The sequence below is a fragment of the Eleutherodactylus coqui genome, chromosome 1, assembly GCF_035609145.1.
Source record: "Eleutherodactylus coqui strain aEleCoq1 chromosome 1, aEleCoq1.hap1, whole genome shotgun sequence".
Classification (NCBI taxonomy): domain Eukaryota; kingdom Metazoa; phylum Chordata; class Amphibia; order Anura; family Eleutherodactylidae; genus Eleutherodactylus; species Eleutherodactylus coqui.
Genome location: NC_089837.1, coordinates 24,338,025 through 24,365,010, shown reverse-complemented (window position 1 = coordinate 24,365,010; position 26,986 = coordinate 24,338,025).

Sequence of the window (26,986 nt, the reverse complement as noted above, 5' to 3'; positions counted from 1 at the left end):
TCCTGGTGGCGTCAAGATACACTAATACCAGTCTGAACTGTGCAAGAGACTGTTTAAATTTGGACTGTGTGAGTATAACCAACAAGTTAATATAAACTTTTTTAAACTAGAATTCTGATCTTGTAAACTGTGTACTCATGAATCTAACTAAAATGTGTTATGTCCTTTGGGCATACTCCACCGCAGAACGGACACAGGATTGTGTCCTTTTAAAATCGCAATCACACATATAGTATTGCAAGGACCAATTGCACCTCTCCAGACAATGATGGAAAGACCCCTGTCTCTTACTAGTCAGGGAAAGTGGGGCATGCCTGCCTAAAAGCGGGGTGATCGTCCCAATAAGGTGGGACCTAGCTATCAAGAACTTGGAGAAGTGCACAAACACAGGGCACAGCACTGTTCACACACACACACACACACACACGCACACACACACACTGTACACAGAGCAGGACTACACAGATATAACACAAGTCACTGTTCACACCAACATACATGGTTGTGCATACAGCATATAACAGGACCCCCACCCAGAGCTCCTATGCATAGAGATGGTAAACCATAGCCAGTCCAAGTGTCCTCACACCAGTAGAATAGAGAAACAGCCTTCAGTGTCAGGCATCACCCATCTGACACACACATAGGACATCAGACATCTGGGGGTCCACACCTGCCTAAGGATAGGGAGAAACCTGCGGGCCGCCTGCAGCTGTGTGGTCACCTTCCACTCACTATGCAATGCATGCATGCCAGAACACAAGGAGGGAAGGGACAGCAGGTGCCCAGACTGTCTTCAGTGGAGGAGAGAGACACTTCAGACAAGCATGCAACCACCAGCTACGAGTGGGATTAACAGTGATACATAATGCACTAAAATGAACAGCAATCTCTCATAAGAGTTGCTGGTATTTATCTGCAGCAGACAGGGGGGATTGGCTGGTGGAGAATACCACACCCAGCCAGCTCAATCAGCCCTCACCCTTGCATCAGCGTGTCTCATAATAATAAAGGCTTTTACTATATCTATAGACCAGATTGCTGTTATACGTACGGCTTTTTTTTACAAGTCCCCTTATGAGTGCGAGGCGTAATATATAGAAAGCATATCCAGCCCTAGTAAGCTTTTATTTATAGCCCTGACAGAGCTGTTATTATAGGGAACACGCAGAAGCCAAAAAATGCAAAGTTTGATAAAAAGCTTTATTGAGTTCACAAGGCAATGTGAATACATAACACTGTGCGATAAAAAATACGAATTATTACATAAATAAGTACAGCATCTGCGAAAAATATAAAAAAATGTGGGTTATAGCATTATCAAATAGCTATGTATAACAGAGTACAAATGTTAACAGATATATAGTCTCAGCTGCCTTGCGGAAAAGGTGAGAGTCTAGTCAGTGCAATATATTTAACACAGCTGACATGTTTGCTGAGGACATTTGGTAAACAGGCTGCTCACCATTTGTGTGCGTCATCGATCTCTTTGAACCTTGAGCTCACGGGGTAATTTTCTTTTTCTACGTTGTGTAGTCCTAGCTATAGGGTTAGTTAGCGACTGCTGTGTGTCAACACACATTGTGGTTACAGTGGCGCCACTTCCCCCAGCTAGCGGGTGTTGTGTATTAGTTCGTGTTGTGTTTTGAAAAACCCGTATATCATTTGAAATTATGGCATGCGGCTTACCAATTCTGCTGTGTGCGGCGCTGTCCGGCTGGCCAACGAGCTTGTGTGAGGAGACGGTTATTAGACGAAACTGCAACATAACCTTGCGGCTCTTAACAGCTGTATGATGGGCACATGCTTGCAACACCCCTTTTCTTGTATTTTAGCCGGTCCGTCTAACTCTGGGAAAAGTTACTTTGTGGAGCAACTGCTACATAAGTCTGTCACTCATATATCGCACAAACTCAACAACATTGTCTATTTTTATTCATGTTGGCAGCTGCTTTATGACGAACTCTCTACCTCTTTTCCTGACATTAGATTTATAGAGGGCCTACCTCAGACCTTTAAAAATGATGACTTATTCCTGCCTGATAAGGTAAATTTGAATGTTGCTGATGATCTCAGGGAGAGCGCCAGTGAAAACAATGAAATGGAGAAAGCGTTTAGCAAGTATGTACATCACAGAAATCTGAGCATTTTGTACCTCGTGCAAAACATATTTTGTCAAGGTAAAATAAGTCGAACAAATAACTTAAACTCGAAATATATGATTATTTTTAAAAATCCGCGTGATAAATTACAAATTGTTATGCTAGCTAGACAAATGTACCCCGGGAAGACCCACTTCTTCTTAGAAGGTTTGGAGGATGCCAGAAGTGCTACTTACGGGTATCTACTAGTAGACTTGAGAGGTTATACAGCTGAGGAGCATCGTTTGGGAACGGGTTTGTTTCTCCCAGCTTTACCTGCCGGGGATATTCATAAGAAAAATGCTTCTAAAAAGTGAGTTTGCCTTCTCCATGACTTATTTTATTCCTATCACTTTGTAGTGGCAGGATGTCTGAGAGAATATGTCGTAATTGGGCTCTCTTAAAAAGGCTGGTGAAGGCAAAACTAGCCGTCAATTTTACGCAGTGCGATCACTTTAAGTATCTAAAAGCTCGTCTGAGTAAAATTCTAAAAAGAAAGCGGACTGCTATAAAGAGCTTGGGAGATAAAACATTGGGCATAAAGAAAAAGAAGCGTATAGTGAATCAGGCCAGTGGGTTTATAGGTTTGCTCTTTGGCTTCGCGATACCGATAATTATGAGTCTGCTTGCCAACTAATAATGAAGCATGCAGAGAAAATGTACTTGGTGCCTAAACACAAACTTAACAACATAAGACAACCCCTTACAATGACGCAGAACATACGCCAGATGGTTGTTCATCAGCTTGATGATGAAATTAGCGCAGTTTTACAGCATAGTGATATGCCTGATGATGTGAAAATTAAAAAATACACCAGTGTTTTACAAAGATACTTAGTACATGCTAAACAGGATGCAAAAGAGCTAACAACTTTAAACCTTGTGACCCCGGGCGAAACAGGTAATCAGCAACAGTCAAATACTTCTCCTGATGATAGAAATACTGTTCATGAAATTGTGAGTCATATGAACACACGGTTCAATAAAAACGCAGAGCTTTTGCTAAACAGACTGTCGCAGAATGCCAATATTACATCGTGGAATGTGAGAGATGAGTTCATTTATAAGGGTGAGACGGTCCAGGGATCAAACATACTGGACTTGATCCATCAAAGTGTCGCTTGACTCCCTTTACTATCTTATTCTCATTTTCTGCATGACTTACTGCTATTTTTCTAACCTCATGATAATTATTTCTGAAGTTGCTAAGGACTTTAGTAGAAGAGACCATGTCTTTGGACTGCAGAGCTTGAGAAACTTGATTAGTGTTTCTAAAATCTTGGCTTGCAGGACAATTGTAAAAATGAACTGAAAAGACTCCAGTTTTGTTTTTAACACACCTCCTCTCTCTCTTCTGGTTTGGTAGAAGAATAATAATTTTAGACAAAGTCTGTAAGATATCCGGAAACCTGAACCGTAGTTCGAACACGGAGTCATAACGAGATGCCCATCTGGTTTGACCAAGGTGTTTTAGAGTTATAGAGGATTCTGAAGTAAAGGATGCTAAAAATGCCCATCTCTTCACCCTGTCACCAAAGAATCTTTTAATAAACGGAGCCATGTCAAAGAAATCTGGAAATTTCAGTTATACTTGCAAAACTAAATTGAGATTATGGGCTGCATAATGTACATAAAAGGCATTATTTTTAGAGATGAGCGAGCACCAAAATGCTCAGTTGCTCGTTGCTCAAGTCGAACTTTTCGCGATGCTTGAGAGTTCGTTTCGAGTAACGAACCCCAATAAAGTCAATTGGCGATTCGAGCATTTTTGTATATGACCCATGTTCCGCTAAGGTTTTCATTTGCGAAAATCTGGAAAACCCAAGAAAGTGATGGAAACGACACAGAAACGGATAGGGCAGGTGAGGGGCAACATGCTAGGCTGCATCTCAGGTTTCCAGGTCCCACTATTAAGCCACAATAGCGGCAAGAGTGCCCCCCCCTAACAATTTTTACTTCGGACAAACCCTCATTAGCAAGGCACACCTTAGCTAAGCACCACACTACCTCCAACCAAGCCCAATCACTGCCTGTGGGACACACCGCTGCCGCTTCGCCTGGGTTACATGCTGCCCAACCCCCCCCCCCCCTGCACGACCCTGCGTCCGCAGCGCACACAAAAGTGTCCCTGCGCAGCCTGCCACCCGCTCAGTTCATAGCCACACCAGCATCATGTCTATTTATAAGTGCATCTGCGATGAGGAGGAACCAGAGGCACACACTGCAGAGGGTTGGCAGGGCCAGGTAGCGACCCTCTTTAAAAGGGGCAGGGCAATAGCCCACAATGCAGTTGAGAATCAATGAGAAATTGACGTTCGATCTTCATTCCAATAAAGTGCCAACCTCCGTCAGGAGCTGCAAACATGGGCATGAGTTACATAGCTATGGGGAATCCATGTGTCCACAGAATATTCATTCTGTCTAGGTGTCGGATAGCTCAATCGACACCACAAGGGAAAAGCCATCTGCACTCTGCCCCCTACCCAAGTCAGTCAGTGTCTTTGTGCCAGACAGGTCAAACACCGTGATGGGAAGTCTGTGTGCACCAACAGCATTGGTGGGTCAAACGCAACCCAAGACATGAACAATAAAGAAATCAGAGTGGCTAAACATGGCAGACTTACACTGTGCCGACGACATAGGCCTCGGGCCACAGCTTCAGCAATCGTAGGCATGAAGCGGACTTCAATGCTAGTACACCTGTGAAGGTCTCAGTAAATCCATTACATTTTCTTTCACCGCTCCAAAGACTGCATTAGCCAGAACAAAGTTCCACAGGCCCAACCTGGCGCCATTGCAGTTCCCCCAGGACATAGGCCTCGGCCAACAGCTTCAGCAATCGTAGGCAGGAAACGGACTTCGATGCAAGTACACCTGTGAAGGTCTCAGTAAATCCGTTACGTTTTCTTTCACCGCTCCAAAGACTGCATTAGCCATAAAAAAGTACCATAGGCCCAACCTGGCACTGTTGCAGTTCCCCCGGGACATAGGCCTCGGCCAACAGCTTCAGCAATCATAGGCAGGAAGCAGACTTCGATGCTAGTACACCTGTGAAGGTCTCAGTAAATCCGTTACATTTTCTTCCACCGCTCCAAAGACTGCATTTGCCAGGAAAAAGTTCCACAGGCCCAACCTGGCACCGTTGCAGTTCCCCCGGGACATAGGCCTCGGCCAACAGCTTCAGTAATCGTAGGCAGGAAGCGGACTTTGTTGGTAGCACACCTGTGAAGGTCTCATTAATGCAGTTATGCTCCTCTCCTGTGGCCCAAACGAGTTTCTCAGATAACTGTGGTAACACGGGAGAAAATACATGATGCGCAATGCTGACCCCCTGATCCCAAGCAGGAGGAGGAGGTGGACTCACCAGGCCCTGAAACCATGACCAGGACCCGCTGTAGCCTGTGCTGAAAGGATGTGAGCGGGCCCTTGGCCAGGCTAGGTCCCAGCAAACACCTTGTGTGGCCCAAGGTGCTGCGAGTGACATAGCAATGGGGAATCTATGTGTCCACACACTACTTATTCTGTTTGGGTGTCGGATACCTCATCGACAATGCAAGGGGTAAACCATCTGCCCTCTGCACCCTACCCGAGTCTGTCAGTCTTTTGAAGACAGACAGGTAAAACACCTCTATGGGAAGTCTGTGTGCACCCACAGCATGGGTGGGCCCAAGGAACTTAAAGACAGTACACATAAAGAAATCAGAGTGCCCAAACGTGGCAGACTTTCACTGCGCCCAGGACATAAGCCTCTGCACAAACCCTCAGCAATCGCGAGCATAGAGCGGACTCCGATGCTAGCGTAGCTGTGAACGTCTCATTAGCGCTGTATCGCTCCTCTTGTTTGTCCCAATGCAGTGCCCCGGATAGCTGTGGTGATGTGAGAGAAAATGCATGTTGGCTTCGGCTCACACTCCATGCCCTAGTCAGTCTGTTTGTTTTTTTAAAGTGCCAGGCAGGTATAACTCCGCTATGGGAAGTCTGTGTGCAACCACAGCATGGGTGGGTCCCAGGAACCCCGAGAAGGTACGTAAAGAAATCCCATTGCAGTGCCCCGGATAGCTGTGGTAACGTGAGATAAAATACATGTTGGCTTCGGCCCACACTGCATGCCCTAGTCAGTCAGTGTTTTTTGGGGGCCAGATAGGTAGAACACCGCAATGGGAAAACTTAGTGCACCCATAGTATGCACAGACCCCTGTAATATTCCTGTAGCAAAGGTATAAGCTGACCCCAGTAACAGTTATGGTGCAGAAGTCTAGGGAGACCCCAGTAGCATTTCAGTAGTAACAGTATAAACAGACCCCAGTAACATTTCTGTAGTAACAGTATAGGCAGACCCCAGTAACATTTGTGTAGCAGCAGTATAGGCAAACCCCAGTAACATTTGTATAGCAGCAGTATAGACAGACCCCTGTAACATTTCTGCAGCTGCAGTATAGGCAGACCCCTGTAACATTTCTGCAGCTGAAGTGTAGGCAGACCCTTGTAACATTAATGCAGTTACTCTCCTCTCCTTTGGCCCAAACAAGTTTCTCAGATAACTGTGGTAACACAGAGAAATTGCATGATGCATTGCTGATCACCAGACCCCAAGCAGGAGGAGGAGGTGGCCTTACAAGGCCAAGAAACCATGACCAGGACCCGCTGTAGCCTGTGTTGAAAGGATGTGAGCGGGCCCTTGGCCAGGCTCGGTCCCAGAAAATACCTTGTGAGACCCAAGGTGCTGCAACTGACATAGAAATGGGCAGTCCATGTGCCCACACAGTATTCATTCTGTTTAGGTGTCGGATAGCTCTAGCGACACTGCAAGGGGAAAGGCATCTGCACTATGCACCCTACCCAAGTCAGTCAGTCAGTCACTTTGTGCAGGACAGGGAAATCACCGCTATGGAAAGTCTGTGTGTACGCACATCATAGGCAAGTCGAAGGAACCCAAAGACAGCATTAAATATGAAGGAATCAGACTACCCAAACATGGCAGACTTAAAATGCGCCGAGGTCATAGGTCTCTGCCCACACCCTTAGCAATCGCGGGCATAGAGCGGACTCCGATGCTAGTACAGCAGTGAATGTCTCATTAACGCAGTTATGCTCCTCTCCTTTGGCCCAAACGAGTTTCTCAGATAACCGTGGTAACACAAGAGAAAATTCATGATGCGCATTGCTGATCCCCTGACCCCAAGCAGGAGGAGGAGGTGGCCTTACAAGGCCAAGAAACAATGACCAGGGCCCGCTGTAGCCTGTGTGGGAAGGATGTGAACGGGCCCTTGGCCAGGCTCGGTCCAAGCAAACACCTTGTGAGACCAAAGGTGCCGCGACTGACATAGCAATGGGAAGTCCATGTGCCCACACAGTATTCATTCTGTCTAAGTGTCGAATAGCTCTATCCACACCACAAGGGGAAAGCCATCTGCACTATGCACCCTACCCAAGTCAGTCAGTGACTTTGTGCCGGACAGGTAAATCACTGCTATGGGAAGTCTTTGTGCACCCACAGCGTAGGTGAGCCAAAGGAACCCAAAGACAGAAATAAACATGAAGAAATGATAGTGCCCAAACATGCCAGACTTTCACTGTGCCGAGAACATAGGCCTCTGCACACACCCTCAGCAATCGTGGGCATAGAGCAGACTCTGATGCTAGTACAGCTGTGAAGGTCTCATCAATGCAGTAATGCTCCTCTTCTTTGGCCCAAACCAGCGCCTCAGATAACTGTGGTAACGCGGGAGAAAATACATGATGCCCAGTGCTGATCCCCTGACCCCAAGCAGGAGGAGAAGGTGGCATTACAAGCCCAAGACACCATGACCAGGACCCGCTACAGTCTGTGCGGTAAGCACGTTAGCGGGCCCAGGGTCAGGCTCGGTTCTAAGCCTCCACCTTTGTGACCCAAGGTGCCCTGAGTTACATAGCAATGGGAAATCCATGTGTCGCAACATAGATAGCTCAACACTGGAAGGGGCAGTCTTTGAGTTCCTTGGTTTATCCTATGCTATAAGTGCACAAAGATGGTATTACACAGGAAGAAACCAGAGTGCCCAACCATGGGAGAGTTTCGCCCTGCCAAGCAACTTGGCCTCGGCCAGCAATTCTGGCCTAGTCAGTCACTGTATTATTTGTGCCACATAGGTAAAACACCGCGATGGGAAGACTTAGTGCACCCATAGTATAGACAGACCGCTGTAACATTCCTGTAGCAAAGGTATAAACAGACCCCAGGAACATTTCTGTAGCAGCAGTATAGGCAGACCCCTGTAACATTTTTGTAGCTGCAGTATAGGCAGACCCCAGTACCATTTCTGTAGCAGCAGTATACGAAGACCCCTGTAACATTTCTGTAGCAGCAGTATCAGCAGACCTCTGTAACATTTATGTAGCAGAAGCTTATGCAGACCCCAGTACCATTATTGTAGCAGCAGTATAGGCTGTGAGGAAGGAGGAGCAGCAGCCAGAGGATTCAGAGTTTCAGCAGTGGACTGTGTAGAAGACTGGGTGCCCGATACATTGCTGGATGCATTTTCTGCCATCCACGACAGGACCTGCTCACACTGCTCTGTTTGCAATAAAGGTCTACCACATGGACCCATAAACTGTGATATGAAGCTGGGGACCCCAGAAACTTGCCTCTCTCCTAATCCCGCAGCAGCCGGCTGGGATACATCTGGACCAGGAACTTGGCCTGTGCCCACACCCTCACTTGGAACTCCGCATCCTCGCCCGTGTCCACATCCTCGACCCCTATCCCTACCTCTCAGCATGGTGGATTACGAATAGAGCAGACACAGACCGCTGTAAATAATTATGCAATTATATGCGTACACTTTCATGCAGAGAGCGGAATCGTAACACTAACTCCAGGCAGAAAAAAATGGAAGGAAGGCCGCAAACAGGCCTAGCAATGCAACAGTGATGCACCAAAACTCCCACCAGGCACCCAGTAAAATGCAGACGGTCAGAGGTAGCCCAACGAAAGAGCTTTCTGGGTTTTTTTAAAAAAAGAAGACAGGCTATATACTGTGTATATCACTTTCCCTCTATAAGTACCTGTCTTGGCCGTACGCTGAGCATCAAATTCACTGCAGACACAGGCCGGTGTAAATAATCTTGGAATTATGTGTGTAGACTTTGTCGCTGAGAGCTTTATAGTAAGGCAAACTCCAGGCAGAAAAAAATAGTCAGGAAGGCCGCAAACAGGCCTAAGTGCAATAGTGATGGACTAAAACTCCCACCAGACAACCAGAGAAATTTAATCAGTCAAAGGTAGCCCAACTGAGGAGCTTTTTGTTTTTTTTTGGTCAAAGAATACAGGCTATATACTGTGTATATCACTTTCCCTCTATCAGTCTATCGGCCGTATGCTGTGCGTCTCTAATTCACTGCAAACACAGCCCGGTGTATATAATCTTGGAATTTTGTGCGTAGACTTTGTCGCTGAGAGCAGCATAGTAAGGCAAACTCAAGGCAGAAAAAAAATAGTCAGGAAGGCCGCAAACAGGCCTAAGTGCAATAGTGTAAGACTACAACTCCCATCAGACAACCTGTAAAATGCACACGGTCACAGGTAGTCGTAAGAAGGAGCTTTTATTTAAAAAAAATGTTTGAAAAAGAATACCGGCTATATAGCGTGTATATGACTTTCCCTCTATCAGGGGCTGTTGCCGTACGCTGTGCGTGAAGTTGACGGCAGACACTGAGCGGTGTAAAAAATTTTGGAATTATTGGCGTACAGTTGGAGGCTGATAGCAGTTATGTAACACTAACTGCAGCCAGAAAAAAATTATACGAAAGGCTGCAAACAGGCCTAGCTATGCAATAGTGATGGACTACAACTCCCATCAGACAACTTGTAAAATGCACACGGTCACAGGTAGCCCTAAGAAGGACTGTTGAGGTTCTTGTACACAGGATCCTATACTACCACTGTCCCTATCTCATTAACACTGTCCCTATACTATGTAGTACAGACTGCAGCCTGAGAACGCTATAGCTGTAATGGGGCAAAACTGCTACCAGCAGCCACAACAGTAATGCACATGGTCAGATGTGGCCCTAAGAAGGACCATTGGGGTTCTTGTACACAGGATCCTACACTAACACTTTCCCTATAGCAGCACCAGCACTGTCCCTGATCTCTCCCAGTGTGTGACTGTGGCGAGCCGTGGGCGGCCCCACTTTAAATACCCGGGGGTCACTTAATCTCGCCAGCCACTCACTGCAGGGGGGTGGGATAGGGCTGGAACGTCACAGGAGGAAGTTGTAATGCCTTCCCTGCGTCTCTATTGGCCAGAAAATGGCGCAAAACGTTCAGGGAAGGAAATGGAATTGACTCGAACAACGCGTGGTGCTCGCCTGGAGTAACGAGCATCTCGAGTACCCTAATACTCGATCGAGCATCAAGCTCCCACAAGTACGCTTGCTCATCTATAATTATTTTCTCTACTGACAATGCAGGCTGGAACACCCGTGTAAATGCCACACATAGAGGCTGATCCATCACAGCCCTGTCCCCAGCACCTGATAAGTCCAGGCCTTACTTTTCTGTGGGTTCAATTATACTGTTTTCAAGACTAGGAACTGATTGGTCTTTAATAGATTTAAATGCTAAAAGGGCTTCCTCTATTTTAATACCAGTGGCCCTTAAGTTTGCGTCTCTCTTTGTCAACACATAAAGATTTGTGTTAGTTGATAAACGTTCCCTATGTCTTTTGCTGTATCCATTATTAATGAATAGAACTTTGCTTGCCAGAAGATTTATTAGTTACTTTTGTATATTTGGATGATATCATCCTGTCATCCCATGGGGCCCCTCCTCCTGGATACTGGCAATCGCATTTAAGTGAATAAGAACTAAATAAAAGAAAAAAGTTTTAGCTCCCCTTACAGATCGGATCCTTTATGGGAGCTGAGAATACTCACTCCCATCCTTCACATTGTCCGGTGGCGTTCTCGTCCTATCCAGACCTGAAAGCGGCACCTGTGCATGTGCGCCAGACCACATTACGTCACGCGCATGCGCAGAGAGATGGGAGGCCCGAGAAATTTATAAACTCCATTCTCCCGGTTAGTATGAGTAGCCGAGAGCAAGGAGCTGTCACCAGAAGCCGCTGTATGCGGGTCCCGGTCACATAATCCCTGGTATCCAATGGATAACAGTGATGATATAAAAGTTTAAAAAAGTGTAAAAAAAAAGTTTTTTTTCATCTTCCTTCACGGATCATATCCATGAGGGGAGATGGAATTAGGCACCTAGGGCCCCTGGATTTATCCATGCACCTTCCCCCAGCTTTTGCGCACGTGTCAGTCGCCAAAATGGTGAACGCATATGCAAAAGTCGCAGTTTGCGAGGGGATTAATTTTAAAATCTTCCCACAGCTCGCTACTGAGAGCCTAGAGATCTCACAGGAGGCCGCAGTTCTTGGTCATGTGATCGCCCTCATTCAATGGATAACGGTGATCATGCAAAAGTTAAAAAAAGCTAAAGTTTCACCTCCCTTCACAGAATCCGAACCGTAAAGGGAGGTGAAATTACTTACCTAAGGCCTGTAACAATGTCCCTCAATGAGATGCTTATCCGTGGACCTTTCCCCAGCTTTGGCACATGTGCTCGTCACCAAAATGGCAGACACAAGCGCAGAAACTGGGGAGGGCCTGAGAAATTTAAAATCTCCTTGCTCCTGGCTATTAAAGGTAGCTGAGGGCTTGGAGCAGTAACCCAGGGCCGCGGTGAGCAGTTCTGGGTCATGTGATCGTTGTTATCAATGGATAATGGCGATCACGTAAAAGTTAAAATACAAAGTTTAATGCTCCATTTGGCTTGGGCCATGCTGTGCATCCAGACAGAAGATTAGGGCCACAATGGGTATGTTTCTGAACATGGAACAAATGGGGGTATCCATTTTGGGGTAAAAGTCTTCATTCATGTGTGTGCTGTACAAAAAATGTTTTTAAAATAACATAATTAGCAGAAAAAACAAAAATCGTATTTTTTTTCCTTCTGCTTTGCTTTGATTCATTCAAAAACTGTGGGGTCAAAATATGCAGTATGCCCCTAGATAAATTTGCTAAGCGGTCTAGTTTCCGAAATGGGGTCATTTGTGGGGGTTCTCTATTGTATTGGCCGGTCAAGGGGGCTACAAGGGAGCAATGGGGCCTAAAACGCCTTCAAGCGAAATGTCTGTTCTGAAAGCCACAGCCTGCTCCTTTCCATTTGGGCCCCGTTGTGCACACGGGCAGAAGATTAAACTTGTGTTTCTGAACACAGGACAAACACGGGTATTCATTTTGGAAAATGCTAAATTTCATGTGAATTATAGAAAAAAAATCCTGTCTATAAGATTATATATTTGCAAAAATATGAAATGCTATTAAATTGCATTAATTCCTGAAAAGAAACTGTGGGGTCAAAATACTCATGACACCCCTTAGTGAATACATTAAGGGGTGTAGTTTTTTAAAATGGGGTTATTTGTGGGGGTATCTATCATTTTGACACCTATGAGCCTTTGCAGTCTTGGCTTTGGTGTAGGAAAACAAAGTGTTCATCAAAATGTTTATAATTGATGTTAAATTTGTACGGCTCCTAAATGGTTTAAAAAAAACAAATGTTTTTCCAATGAGCACCCAGAATAAAGTAAACAAATGGAAATATATATCCTATCAAAAATATTAATTCATTATGTTTGCACTAGAGATGAGCGAGCGTACTCGCTAAGGCAAACTACTCGAGCGAGTAGTGCCTTAAGTGAGTACCTGCCCACTCATCTCTAAAGATTCAGGTGCCGGCGGGGGGGCGGCGGGGAAGAGCAGGGAGGATCGGGGGGGAGATCTCTCCCTCACTCTCTTCCCCCTGCTCCTCCCTGCTCACTCCCGCAACTTACCGCTCTCCCCCGCCAGCACCCGAATCTTTAGAAACGAGCGGGCAGGTACTCGCATAAGGCACTACTCGCTCGAGTAGTTTGCCTTAGCGAGTACGCTTGCTCATCTCTAGTTTGCACATATTTGAGATATATTGCAGTTGAAAATGTGAAAAAATGACGATTTTTTTCAAAATGTTTCCAATTTTGACGCTTTTAATAAATATGCAGAACATCTATCAGTCTATTTTTACCGCCTAAATGAAGTACAATATGTGGCATAAAAACGATATCAGAATCACTTGGTTATGCAAAACTATAAAATTGTTACTCCATGTTAAAGTGACACATTTGGCCTGGTCATTAAGATGCAAAGAGGCTTGGTCACTTAGGGGTTAAAAGAAGTTGCCGCTTTGCTGCAAAACTCAACATGTTGATACATCTCAGGCAGATATGTAAATGATTAGAGTTGTCGCAGGATTACATGAACAGTCTTGCCACCTGAGTCCCTAAAAGGGGTTCCACCCTTGGCCCATGAAAAGGCTCTCTTTTGTGAAGCGACCTCTTTTTCTGCTTGTGTAGAGCTTGATAGCCACTAGACGCCTTTATGACACAGAGAAGACTTTTTCCCCGTTAACAGAGCTTGAGAGGGGCGAATTCTTGGAATGTGAGAAGCTGGATGGTCATATCAATGAATTGCTCACCACCTGGACTGATCTGACCAATATATTAGATGCTGTTCGGACCAGTGGATGTGTAAGTAGATGTACAGAAGGCAATTGGGCTCAGGATGCCCTCTGCAGACCACCAGTAGAGGGGATCGTTTGATTGTCCAACAAGCACCAGCAGCTCCAAGTCAATGGGGGACTCAAGCATTTTTGTGACTTGTGAAACACCAGAAAACATCAGAAAGTCATGGAAACACCACAGAAACGGATAGGGAACAGCAGGGGAAACATGCATGGCTGCATCTGAGGCTCTCAGGTCCCACTATTCAGCCAAATTGGGGGCAAGAGCCTGGCGGTCACCTCCCTAACAATTTACTTGGGACAAACCCTCATTAGCAAGGCACACGCGCTGACACATCTTCGCTAAGCACCACACTACCTGCAACCAAGGACAATCACTGCCTGCGGGTGACACAGCTACCTCTTCTCTTGGGTTACACGCTAGCATTGCTGTCCAACCCCCCCCCCCCCCCACCCGCATGACTCTGCGTTCACAGCGCACCCAAAATTTTCCCTGTACAGCCTTCAGCTGCCCTCATGCCACATGCTCGCTTTATAGCCACACCACCCTCATGTCTATTTATAAGTGCGTACTGGATGAGGAGGAACCAGAGGAGCACACTGCAGAAGGTAGGCAGGGCCAGGCAGCGACCCTCTTTGAAAGTGTGGGCGATAGCCCACAATGCTGTTAAGAATGGGTGATAAATTGACGTATGATCATCATTCCAATCTGGTGCCACCTCCGTCACAAAATTGTCAGGAGCCGCAAACGAGAGCATAAAGGGGACTCAGGTGCCAGCACTTCTACATATTTCCACAATGCAGCAATACTCTGTGTGGGAAGCACGTTAGCGGGTCCAGGTTCAGGCTTGGTCAAAGCCTCCACCTTGTGTGACCCAAGGTGCCGCGAGTTACATAGCAATGGGAAATCCATGTGTCCCCACACAAATCATTCTGTGTAGGTGTCAGATAGCTCAACACCGCAATGGAAAGTCTTTGAATTCCTTGGGCTCGCCTATGCTGTCGGTGCACAAAGATGGTATTACACAGGAAGAAATCAGAGTGCCAAAACATGGCAGAGTTTCACCCCGCCAAGGACCTCGGCCCACATTTCTACCCTAGTCAGTCAGTGTATTTGTGCCAGACAGGTAAAGACAAGCTGGCCGGGTGACGGGCGCAGGAGACCGGGGGAGTAGATAAAGTACCATTTTGGGGACGTTGAAACCCTGGGGGAGCAGTCTCTCTCCCCTGGGGTCCATCGGTCACCCCCCCTTCCTTTCCTCCCTTTTACTTTTTAGGCGCCCGTTACACTGGTTTAGGTTTTCAACTGTTGATTAAAAAGCAATTGTTTAACACTTTAATTGCGAGTTATGTTTTCATCCGGTCTGTTCATAACTTACACAATTACTGAGGCTAGACTAAGATTTTGACTTAGATAGTAAAATAAAAATTTAGTTATTGTAGGTCTCGGGGGTCGCTCCCAACCCCCCCCAAAAATGTGCGTCCATTCACCCCCCCAAATTCACGGAGATCGGGAGGAACCATGGGGATTTTTTCCCAACTCTGGGTCCGATTGAGGAATGGGCACAGGGCCGCTTAGGACATGGCTCTCCCCTTACTCCGTGTCTAACAAATTTCCTCATTTGGCCACATTATGTGGTGTTTGTTGTTAATCTTTGTTTGAACAGCAAGAATGTTTTCAATAGGATGAGGCAGAGGAAGGCAGATCGGTGCTTTGTAGCAACCCTCCTGAAACTGACATATGGCAGAAGTCAAGATTATTTAATTTAATATCAGAGGCTGGAATAGCCCACAAAAAAGATCCCAGACTTTTTCTCTTTTGAAAAAGTATAAATCGGAGGTGGTGTTTCTTCAAGAAACCCACTTTCGCCATAATCGTATCCCTAATCTCCCTACATTTAACTATAAGCAATGGTAGCACAGCATACACAATTGCAATAGAGACCTCTAGAGGGGTCTCTATTGCAATTAGCAAAAATGTCCCGTTTGTTCCCGTGCGGGCAGAACTAGACCCGGGAGGCAGATATATTTTCTTGAAAGCCAAGGTGGCACATAGTATGATCTCCTTCGCGAACCTTTATGCCCCGAATAAAAATCAAATATCATGATTAACTCGGACTCTGACCAAGTTTGGAGAGTTTGCGGAAGGCCTTCACATAGTTGGGGGCAATTTAAACCTGGCATTAGATAAAGCCATGGATACCACCTCGGGTTCTGAAACAGATTCATAGGCTGAGGAGCCTTCTATCAGAGCTAAATCTGCAGGATGTCTGGAGGATCCTAAACCCAGGGACTAAAGAATATTCTACTACTCACATATCCATTCTTCCTATCATAGAATAGATTACTTATTGATTTTAGGCAAATGCCTGAATGCGTCTAATGCGAGGGTCATGGGAAAGGCAGCCTAACATGAAGTCAGCCATGTGTGCCAGGGTACCAGTACGCAACACATCGCTGTCCTCACTAGGAAGATGACTTTCAGGATCCTCCTCCTCCTCCACCTCTACAGCCCATACACGCTGAACAGATGAGAGGCAAGCAGCATGGGTACCCTCTGCAGTGTGGCCATCTGTCTCTTCCCCCTCCTCCTTCTCCTGCCCCCCCTTCATCCTCCTCCTCCAAAACACGCTGAGGTTACGGCCGTTGCCACACACGACCATGCTTGGTTGGAGGCTCAGCGGCGAAAGCCAGAGGTCGGTCTGCTCTGTCATACCCTGCCTCTTGTCACCTAAGCTGATTAGTTTCAGTATGGCTAGCTGACGCTTGCCCACCGCTGTGCTGCCGCGCCGCGCACTACTGACTGCTGGAGACATGCTCACACTTCTTAATTGAGAGGTAGAGGTGGCAGAGGAGGAGGAGGGAGAGGGTTTGGAGGAGGTGGCATAAAAAGCCGCAGATTACAGCACCGAGGTAGGACCCGTTATTCTGGGTGTGGGTAGAACGTGAGCGGTCCCAGGCTCTGACTCGGTCCTAGCCTCCACCAAGTTCACCCAATGTGCCGTCAGGGAGATATAGTGGCCCTGCCCGCCAGTACTTGTCCACGTGTCCGTGGTTAAGTGGACCTTCCCAGTAACCGCGTTGGTGAGGGGACGATTTATGTCACGGGAGACGTGCTGGTGTAGGGCTGGGACTGCACACTGGGAAAAATAATGTCGACTGGCGTCTGAGTAGCGTGGGACCGCCACTGCCATCATGTTTTTGAAAGCCTCTGTTTCCACAAGCCTGTACAGCAGCATCCCCAGGCTGATTAATTTGGCAATGTGCACGTTTAAAGCTTGTGCATGCAGGTGGATGGCGGCGTATTTGCGCTTTTGCTCCAACGCTTGTGTTAGCGACAGCTGAACGCTGCGCTGAGAGACATTGCTGGATGGAGTGGAGGACGGTGGAGGTGAGGGTGTGGGTGCAGGCCGGGAGGCACTTGTGCCTGTGTCCTGGGAGAGGGATTGGATCTGTGTGGCAGGTTGGGGCACAGGGGAAGAGGCAGTGGTGTAACCCGGAGGCGGTGAATGGCCTTCGTCCCACCTTGTGGGGTGCTTGGCCATCATATGCCTGCACATGCTGGTGGTGGTGAGGCTGGTAGTGGTGACTGCCCGCCTGATCTTGGTGTGACACAGGTTACACACCACTGTTCGTCGGTCGTCCGCGCTCTTACTAAAAAACATCCACACCTTTGAACACCTAGCCCTCTGTACAGAGGCTTCCCGCGAGGTGGTGCTTTGGGAAACAGTTGGGGGATTCTTCGCTCTGGCCCTGCCTCTACCCCTGGCCACTCCACTGCCTCATCCAACCTGTCCTGCTGCTGAACTTGCCTCCCCCTGTGAAGCCCTGTCCTCAGTAGGCTTAGCAAACCAGGTGGGGTCAGTCACCTCATCGTCCTGCTGCTCTTCCTCCAAATCCTCTGTGCACTCCTCCCTCAGACTTACTGTCCTTGCTACTACCTCACTGACAGACAACTGTGTCTCATCATCCTCATCCACAAAAAGCTCTTGAGACAGTTGCCGGAAGTCCCCAGCCTCATCACCCGGATTCAGGGAACTTTCCAAAGGTTGGGCATCGGTCACAACAAACTCCTGAGGTGAGAGAGGAACCATTTTTTCCCACTCATGGCAGGGACCCAAGAACAGTTCCTGGGAGTCTGCCTGCTCAGAATATGTCATTTTCATGGAGTGAGGAAGCTGGGAGTTAGGAGGAGCAGCAGCCAGAGGATTCAGAGTTGCAGTCCCTAGGCGAGGAGCAGTGGACTGCGTAGAAGACTAGGTGTTCGATACATTGCTGAACGCATTTTCTGCCATCCATGACAGGACCTGCTCGTACTGCTCTGCTTGTAATAAAGGTCTACCATGTGGACCCGTAAATTCTGATATGAACCTGGGGAGCCCAGAAGCTTGCCTCTCTCCTAATCCTGCAGCAGTCGGCTGTTATTCACCATGCCCAGGAACTCGGCCTGTACCCACACCCTCACTTGGACGTCCGCGCCTTCGACCCTTACCCCTACTCCTCATCATGGCCGATTAAGAATAGAGCAGGGCCCAAATAAATTACCCCACTGTACAGCACTGACAAGTGGGCCTTAATTCACCGCACACAGAAACTTGTAGATAGCGGAGGCTCTATGCTGTGACTTGAAAAAATTAACCCGCTGTCTTGCGCTGATACCTAGGGGTAATTTACTGCTCGCAGAGACTTGTAGATAATAGAGTCTGTATGGAGTGGGAGAAGACTCTAAAGGCAGTGGATAGTGCTGGTAACTGCGGCTATCTCAACCCCATCAAGGAACGGGTATTGTGAGACGCTCTGCACAGCGGCAGAGCTGAAATACTTTGCAGTGGCCCCGGAAATATTACAGTAGTGTTTAGCGGTGAGACCTCTGTCTAATGCACTGCAGACACAGAACGGTATAACTGAAGTAATTTGCAGTAGGCTAGGAAATGTTAGAGTGCAGTTTCACGGTGAAAGCTGGTTGTACGGCACTGCAGGCTGAGAAAGCTATTACTGAAAGGCTGGGAACAGGCCTAGATGCGTAATACAAAAATTGATGCACTACTGCTCCCAATCAGCCACAACTATAATGCACACGGTCAGATGTAGCCCTGAAAAGGAGCATTGGGGTTCTTGCACGTAGGATCAGGACTGTATAACTTTCCCTATAGAAGTGGCTGCGTCCCAAAACTCTGCTTTATGCACTGCACACACAGAACGGTATAACTGAAGTCGTTTGCAGTAGGCTAGGAAATGTTAGAGTGCAGTTTCACGGTGAGAGCTGGTTGTACGGCACTTCAGGCTGAGAAAGCTATTACTGAAAGGCTGGGAGCAGGTCTAGATGCGTAATACAAAAATTGATGCACTACTGCTCCCAGCCAGCCATAACTATAATGCACGCGGTCAGATGTAGCCCTAAGAAGGAGCGTTGCGTTTCTTGTACAGAGGATCATGAGGACTGTATAACTTTCCCTATATAGGCAGCTCTGTCCCTAAACTCTGCATAATGTATCGCAGACTGAGAATGCTATAGCTGAAATGGCCTGTACAGCCTGAGATGCTTAAAAAAAAAAATGGTGCACTACTGCTTCCAGACAGCCAGAACAGTAATGCACAGTATGAAGAGTAGCCCTAAGAAAGACCGCTAGGGTTCTTGAAGACAGGATCCTACGCTAACACTATCCCTGTATAATCCGCAGCACTTTCCCTAACCTCTGCCAGCATGCGTCTGAGGCGAGCCGCGGGCGGCACCAGTTTAAGTACTCAGCGGTCACCTGATCAGCCTAGCCACTCACTACTGGGGGGAGGGGGGCTGGCACGTCACAGCAGGAAGTGGTTATGCCTTTCCCGCATGTCTATTGGCTAGAAAATGGCGCTAAACATGCGGGGAAGGAAATGCAATTGACTCGAGTTCCGCGTAGTGTTCATCTCGAGTAATGAGTATCTCGAGTACCCTAATACTCAAACGAGCATCAAGCTCGGAGAGTGTGCTCGCTCATCTCTACCTATGACTGGACAACTGCTCTGTACTACTCTGTCTGTAGTGTGAGGAGAGCAGGGTGCGCAGATGTTGTGCACTTGGCCTCCAGGAGCAGCAGGATGATGACATCATCATACGGCTCCACTCTGCTGTTTGCATTGTCTAAGTGTCCCCTCCTACTCTCCTCACACAACCACACACTGCTGCCCGCACCAATCATGCGTCTGGCAGTGCAACCAGCTGGTAATGCACTCAGTGTACATATTGTATATGGCAGGGGCCGGATCGCAATTGCAATCTCCTGCTGATCCATAAGGGCAGCTTCAGATGAGCATATGTGCAGCATATATGCAGCTGTGCATGTTTTATCACAACGAGATCTGATGAGGAAGATTTGCGCGCATATTGGCACAAAGTACTGTACTTTTTGTGCACACATGGATTATTCGCATGCACGCACAACACCCCTTTCCCATGATTTAAAAGGCTATTCAGCTCAATGAGGTCGAGATCTGTAATTTTTTTCAAGGAATTACGCAGCGTATTGCGCATTTGCGCACCTCCCATAGACCTGGAAAAAATATTCAAATAAGGAAAATGGAAAAATACCTCCATTAAAAGGGAACATTCCAACTAAATTATTGTCTGACTCTTGTGGTTCCTGTGGGCCAGGGCTGACACCATGCCATCCCACATGTCCTGATCTTATATGTAGAGACAGGGTCCTGCAGAAAGGAGAGTCAGGGGGTCCATGTTCAGCTATAGTCAATGTGTTTTCCTTTTTTCTAAGGCACACAGTTCTTCCAATCTAGCAATCTAAGTGAGCAGAACTGGCCAATCATAGCAGCATTAAGGGACTCAGGTAACTAATAAACAATGTGCACCGGGTAGTGACAGGAACGGTGCAACCATCTAGGAAGACCAAAAAGGGGCCTCAGTAATTAGAGGATCCAGTGAAAAATGGAAAAAAGCCAGAGTGGCAGTTTATATTACTTTTCCATCTCTGGTCCTGGGGACAAATTATGACCCCAGGACAAGAGGGTTGCTTTATTTACAAGAAACTAAACCACTAAAGAGATAAAGAAGATAAACTGGCACATATGGAATGAGGAAAATTAGTCAAAATATGGCTTTCCCCTTAAAGTAACTTTCGACAGAGCATAGTAGCGTTAGATGTCTGAGCGCCATGAACTCCATATTAGGCTGAATGCATAGGGAAGATCAGAGAATTCTGCTGTTGGATCGGCAAATATCTGAGTGACATTAAACATGGCAGAGACACTGCATTGGCATTGCATGAAATCCTCAATAATAGATCAGATAACTGCTGCAATGGTGTAGTAGGTTACTATTACGTTCAACATAGACGCCCTGGCTCTGGAACCCCAAATCTTCACTTAAATGCACACATGGAACACCAAAAGATAGTAAACTGCAAACTGAGCTCATGGGCAAGCATATACAATGGCTGAAAAATGCCTAAAACACTCACCTAGCATACATGCACACATAAACAGATGGTACATATAGTACGAGGTATTGGTTTGTATTTTGGCTAGGATGCTTAAGCCCACAAGCCTGTGGCAAGGATCCTCATTGTCTCGTGGGTCCCTACTCTCACAAGACAACTTACTCCAGGGGTACTGATTGCAAGTGGGGCAATTGTCCCAATAGAGACGGCTCCACGCTGGAACCTAAGGACCTGCCTCGCCCTTAATGGTAAATGATTGAAACAGACAGGACACAGTTCACACCACACACCAGGAATGCATCTCACACAGAAAAGGACTATTCATACACCATGTCCGGCCACCTGCACAGACCACAGAACACGTCACTGTTAACACCATACCAAAAAGCATACTTGGATGCAAATGCAAGGGAAATGAAGAAACCAGCCCCCTCTAGGCAGAGGGGCTGGTATATATGTGTATCTGACCAATGGGAATTGGCTGGTCGGAGAAATTCACACCCGGCCAGCTCAATTATCCCACACCTTTGAAGCTGTGCTACTGGAAACCCATAGAACTACAGGTCCTAGCAGAACAACCTAAAAGTTACTATAGCAATGCTTCAAATTATCCCTGTGGCCTCAGCACTGTCTGATAGAGCAATGGAGCATCAGGATGTCCTGGAAGTGACATTGCTTGGGGTCATGACTAAGGTTACTAGTGTTCATGTCTTACACTGGGCGCTTGTCGGTAGTGACAAATGCAATAATGCATGTGCCTGCATTCAATGATGCTGCACAATCGGACCCCTAATTAGCAGCCAATGTAGTCCCATTGAGAAGTTTCTGTGACATTATTGGCTATACCCTCAGGAAGTTTACAACATTGGTCGATTGGTCTTGTTTTAACATTAAGGGTACAAAACGCTTCCCTACAAAGTACCTGCTTCCTCTTTTTACCTCAACGTTGTAGTGCTTTAATTATTTCAATGCCTTTAAAACAGAAGGGTCTCCCGGGAGCCACCATGTTTCTCTATTACGTGCTTTAAGGCACCTGATGTGTGAGCTTGTTCCTTTGTACATGCCCAGCTATCCTAATCTTTAATTTTGTAATAGTGCAACCTATGTAGATGAAGTTGCAAGATTTACGCAAAAGAATATAAATAATGCGATGTGTGTTGTAATTTATAAGCTGTTTGATATAATTTTTTAATTTTTAAGGGTTCACAGGTAGCGGATTTAGTGTGGATAAGCTTCTGATTTAACCCTTTCGAATATTAGGGTGAAGTCTGTTGTGGATCCACATCAAAATCTGCATGAAAATCCACACTAGTGGTATAATGCAGAATTCTGTATTTCCCACAGCAGATTATACACAGCAATTCCGCTACATCTGAACATACCCTTAGTTAGTAAGTTTCGTGAATTGCTCAGAAATGTGCAAAATTTTTCAAATGTGCTTCAAAAATGAAGTAAACAAGTGGAAATATATAGCCCCATTATTTTGAATAGGGTCATATAGATGGGTGATTCTTTTTCCCGCATCACATCGTAGTGCAGGAAAAAAATTATGGCATGTCCCATCTTTGAGTGTTCCCTTGGAACGCCTCGCCCATTGTTTTAATTGGTTCCAGCAAATCATTGCATGCGAGTGTAATGTGATGCAAGGTTTCCCATTGAGGATTGCTACTTCCCTGAAATGATGCAAGGCTTTTATAACACAGAAACACCTTGCATTTGCGGGGACTTCTCATGTTGGCAGGCATGATATCAGGCTGAGTTTTACGGCTAACATAGCACTCGCCCATGTGAAATTAGACTTAGGGAGAAATTATCTTGAGGTCCCCTTGTAAGCTGTTCCACAATCGCATGAACAAAGAGGTAGAACTTCTCAGCAGACCACTCTGCCCTTATAGCTGTGATTAGCTTTTCTTGATTGCCAGAGGCAATGGTTGAGATATTCTGAACTGGATAGGGTAAAGTGACCTAAAATTAACCTGTGTTCTGGAAAAAAAAGGATTCAACAGCACTTACCATGAAATCAAATCCAGAAATTTGCCTAAGTGCCTTTTGCTGCTGCAACTTTGTATTCCGCTTTGCATTAGATATTTCTGCTTCCCTTGGATATGTTGAGTGATGCTTATCTGATCATTCTATCAGCATCATAAAATCTATCCTTTCATCGGGTCGTAGTATATTACCAAAACCATGCCTCAATCTATTAATAACATCCAGCATCTTATTCTATGTATCATGGCTGAGATATTATGTATCTTCGGAGTCCTGATAAATGCATTTATTGTGGCTGTGAATCTTGTTGACTGGCTGAAGAGAAAAGTTGCAACTCACATTGACCAAATTATCACCATCCTTGGGATGACAAGGATTTGCTCCCAAGTGGCATCGTTTCTATCTATCTTTTATGGTGTTTTCTTCTACAACCAGAATTCCTTTTTGAGACTTTACATTATTGAGTCAGTTGACTATTTCTTCAACCATTCTAGCTTCTGGTTAATGTCTTTGCTCTCTATCGTCTACTGTCTGAAGATCTCCAACTTCCACCATGTCTTCGTTTTACGTCTTAAGATAATAATATCACAAAAAGTTGTTCATCTCATAGTTGCTTCAAAATGTTTCTCATTTTGTTACATTTTGCTAATATGTTGCGTTGAACTTATAGAAGATACCGAATATACGGCGCATAATATGACAACAGACAGTGCCACAACCCTACAAAGAAGTGTTGCAGTACTGTTAATGTCTCTGTTGAGCAATTTTGTGCCATTTGTATTATACTGTATTTCATCTGCTCTTGTCATTGCTTCCTTGAGTTTTCACATACACCAAATGAAACTCAACAAGACTCCCACCAGCAACCTGGACACCTATTATAATGTTATCAAATTCTTAACCCTCTCTTGGATGTATTACATACTAGATGCAACAATCCATGTCGTGGTTATATATTCTCATAATTTTCATTCTTTGGACATGATTTGGGTTCACATTACTATTGAGTCTTTTTCCAATTTACATTCCATGTATCTGATATATAAGACAAATAAGCTAAAAGACAGTTTTTGTCGGATTTTCCAACATGGAACCAATTGCTTATTGAATAGACAAATCAGAGACCTCACTTTGGGAAACCATGTGGAAATAATAATGGAGTGAAGTAGACAAAAAGTTGCAATGTTCTTCCTTTCTGCTTGATTTTTGAAAGAGTTCTCTAGGCAAAAACTATTGATGACTTATGCAGCAAGCACGGGGAATGGGAAATCAGTTTTGGTTATATCAAGGTGACATGGGGAACTCTTTGGTATATAACTGTCAACAGCCTAATCCGAGTGACTTAATCTGAGAGACACCTGCTTCTCTTTTGCACAATTACTAGCCAAGGCTCCTCACAATTATGTTTGTACCTTATCAAGCCTTGGGATTTACTTTGATTTCAGTCAAGGCATGTTTTACTCTTGTTGGTCTCCACACACAGACAGACTGGGATGCCTTTTAGGGCTGTCAATAATCCTGCAGCTTTCAGGTGCTGTGTGCTACATCTGCAGAGTAGGAGCAGATAAGTCACTTCACACTGTTCTCTGCTTCTACTCCGCAAACTCTCTACTATATCTATCTGCATGACTGACTGATTCATTGCCTAATTCACTGCCTACGTGCCCTCCAACAGTAGGTGCAGGGTCTTATATAACATTCCCTTCCAGAAGTTTTTAGAAACTTCCAGCTCAAAAGCAGGAGATCTTCCCAGTTGCTAGGGCTAGGCAGAGATACAAGAAATACAGACATATTATGAAATGCAGTACCATAAAATTCATATGATGACAGCCCCCCTGAGTAGTTAATATTATCCAGTTATGCTAATACTGGATGACTACACTTATCCTCGGGATAGGTCATCAATAGTTTCTCAGTCGGGACCAGCCATACAGGATGCCCGGCAATCACCTGATTACCAAGCTGTGAGAACAGTGGGCCGGACTGTATCATAGGAGATGGGACCAGAAGTAGAATAGCTGGTTTAACTCCCCTTGAAAACAACGGGAGCTGAAGCTGCTATTACAATTCCAGCACTTCGGCCTCCGACACCACTATGGGAGTTTGACTTCAATGGCAGTGAAGCCAGTTAGCTAACCTCCAGCCTCATCTCTTATGACACACATCTGGCCTGCTGCATTGACAGTTGGGCTGGGCAATCAGGTGATCGCCAGGGATCCTATGTGCCAGGTCCCCAGGGATTTAAAATTGATGACCTATCCTTCAGGGCAATAGTTTTTTGCCCAGAAAAACCTTTTAACTGAAGCCTGTGTTTGTGCCATGATGACAAACTAATTTTTCAGTTTTTTTCATCATTGCATTCCTTGAGACATAACTTTTACATTTTTCCATCAACATATACATATGTGGGCTTGTTTTTTTGCACGACAAGTTTTATTTTTACTGGCATCATTTTTGGGGTGCATATTATGTATTGTATAACTTTAATTAATTTTTTTAGGGTCATTGCAAAAATAAATGATGCAATTGTTTTTTGAATTTCATTTTTTTTTTACAGCATTGACCCTTATGGTATAGATAATATGTTACATTAACTCTGTAGGTCAGAATGACTATGTCGATACCAAATTTATATAGCTTCTTTTTTTTTTGCAACTTTTACATACCTTTAAAAAAAATTCTTACTATTGCCGCAATCAGAATGGTGCTGTGTGAGGTGTTTTTTTTTTTTCAGTTTTTTTTTTTTTGGGGGGGGGGATACTTTTTAACTTCTTAATGATGCAGCCCCTTTTTTTCTCCCCCCTTAAAAAAATCGTAACTCCTGTATTCATCCATCGACGTCGCTGTATGAGGGCTTGTTTTTTTCGGGACGAGTTGTAGTTTTCAATGGTGCTATGTAATGTACCATATAGTGTACTGAGAAACTTTAAAAACATTCTAAGTGGAGTGAAATGAAAAAAAAAAAACGACATTCCGCCATCTTTCAGTGTGTTTTGTTCCTACGGTGCACAAACTGCAACAAAAGCGACATGATAACTTTATTCTACGGGTCGGTACGATTGCTACGATATCAAACTTGTATAGTTTTCTTTTAACTGTACTATTTTTTTTTCAAAGACTTTTAATTTTTTTCAATTATTTTCTGCGGTTGTCTTGCACGCGCAATAACTTTATTTTTTCGTCGGCTTAGTTGTGCGAGGGCTCATTTTTTGCAAGATATTCTGTAGTTTCCGTTAATACCAATTCGGAATATATACAACTTTTTGATCACTTTTTATTGTGTTTTTTCTGGCAGACAGTGTGACTGAAAAAGTGCATTTCTGGCATGCTTTATTTTTTTTTTTCAGACGACGTTCACCGTGCCGCAAAATAATGGGCTACTTTGATAGATCAGACTTTTGCGGATGCGGCGATACTGAATATTTATTTTTATTTTATGATTTAGATTTTTAAATCATAGATATGGCAAAAGGGGGCTAATTTAAACTTTTACTTTTTTTTTTTTACAATTAAATAACTTTATTGATCTTTTTTTTTACTTTACTTTTAAGTGCCCCTGGGGGACTCCAAAATGCGATGCTTTGATCGCTCCTGCAGTATGACGTAATGCTACAGCATTATGTCATACTGCTTTTTGACAGGCAGCCTATCAAGCCACCTCACCGGGATGGCTTGATAGGCAGTCCTTCAAGGCAGCCCTGGGGCCTTTTAGAAGGCCCCCGGTTGCAATGACACCTGCACGGCTCCCCCGATCTCACCGTCAGAATTGAAGGGTTAATAGCCACCATCGGCCGCACAGCCGATTGCAGCTATTGCCCGCG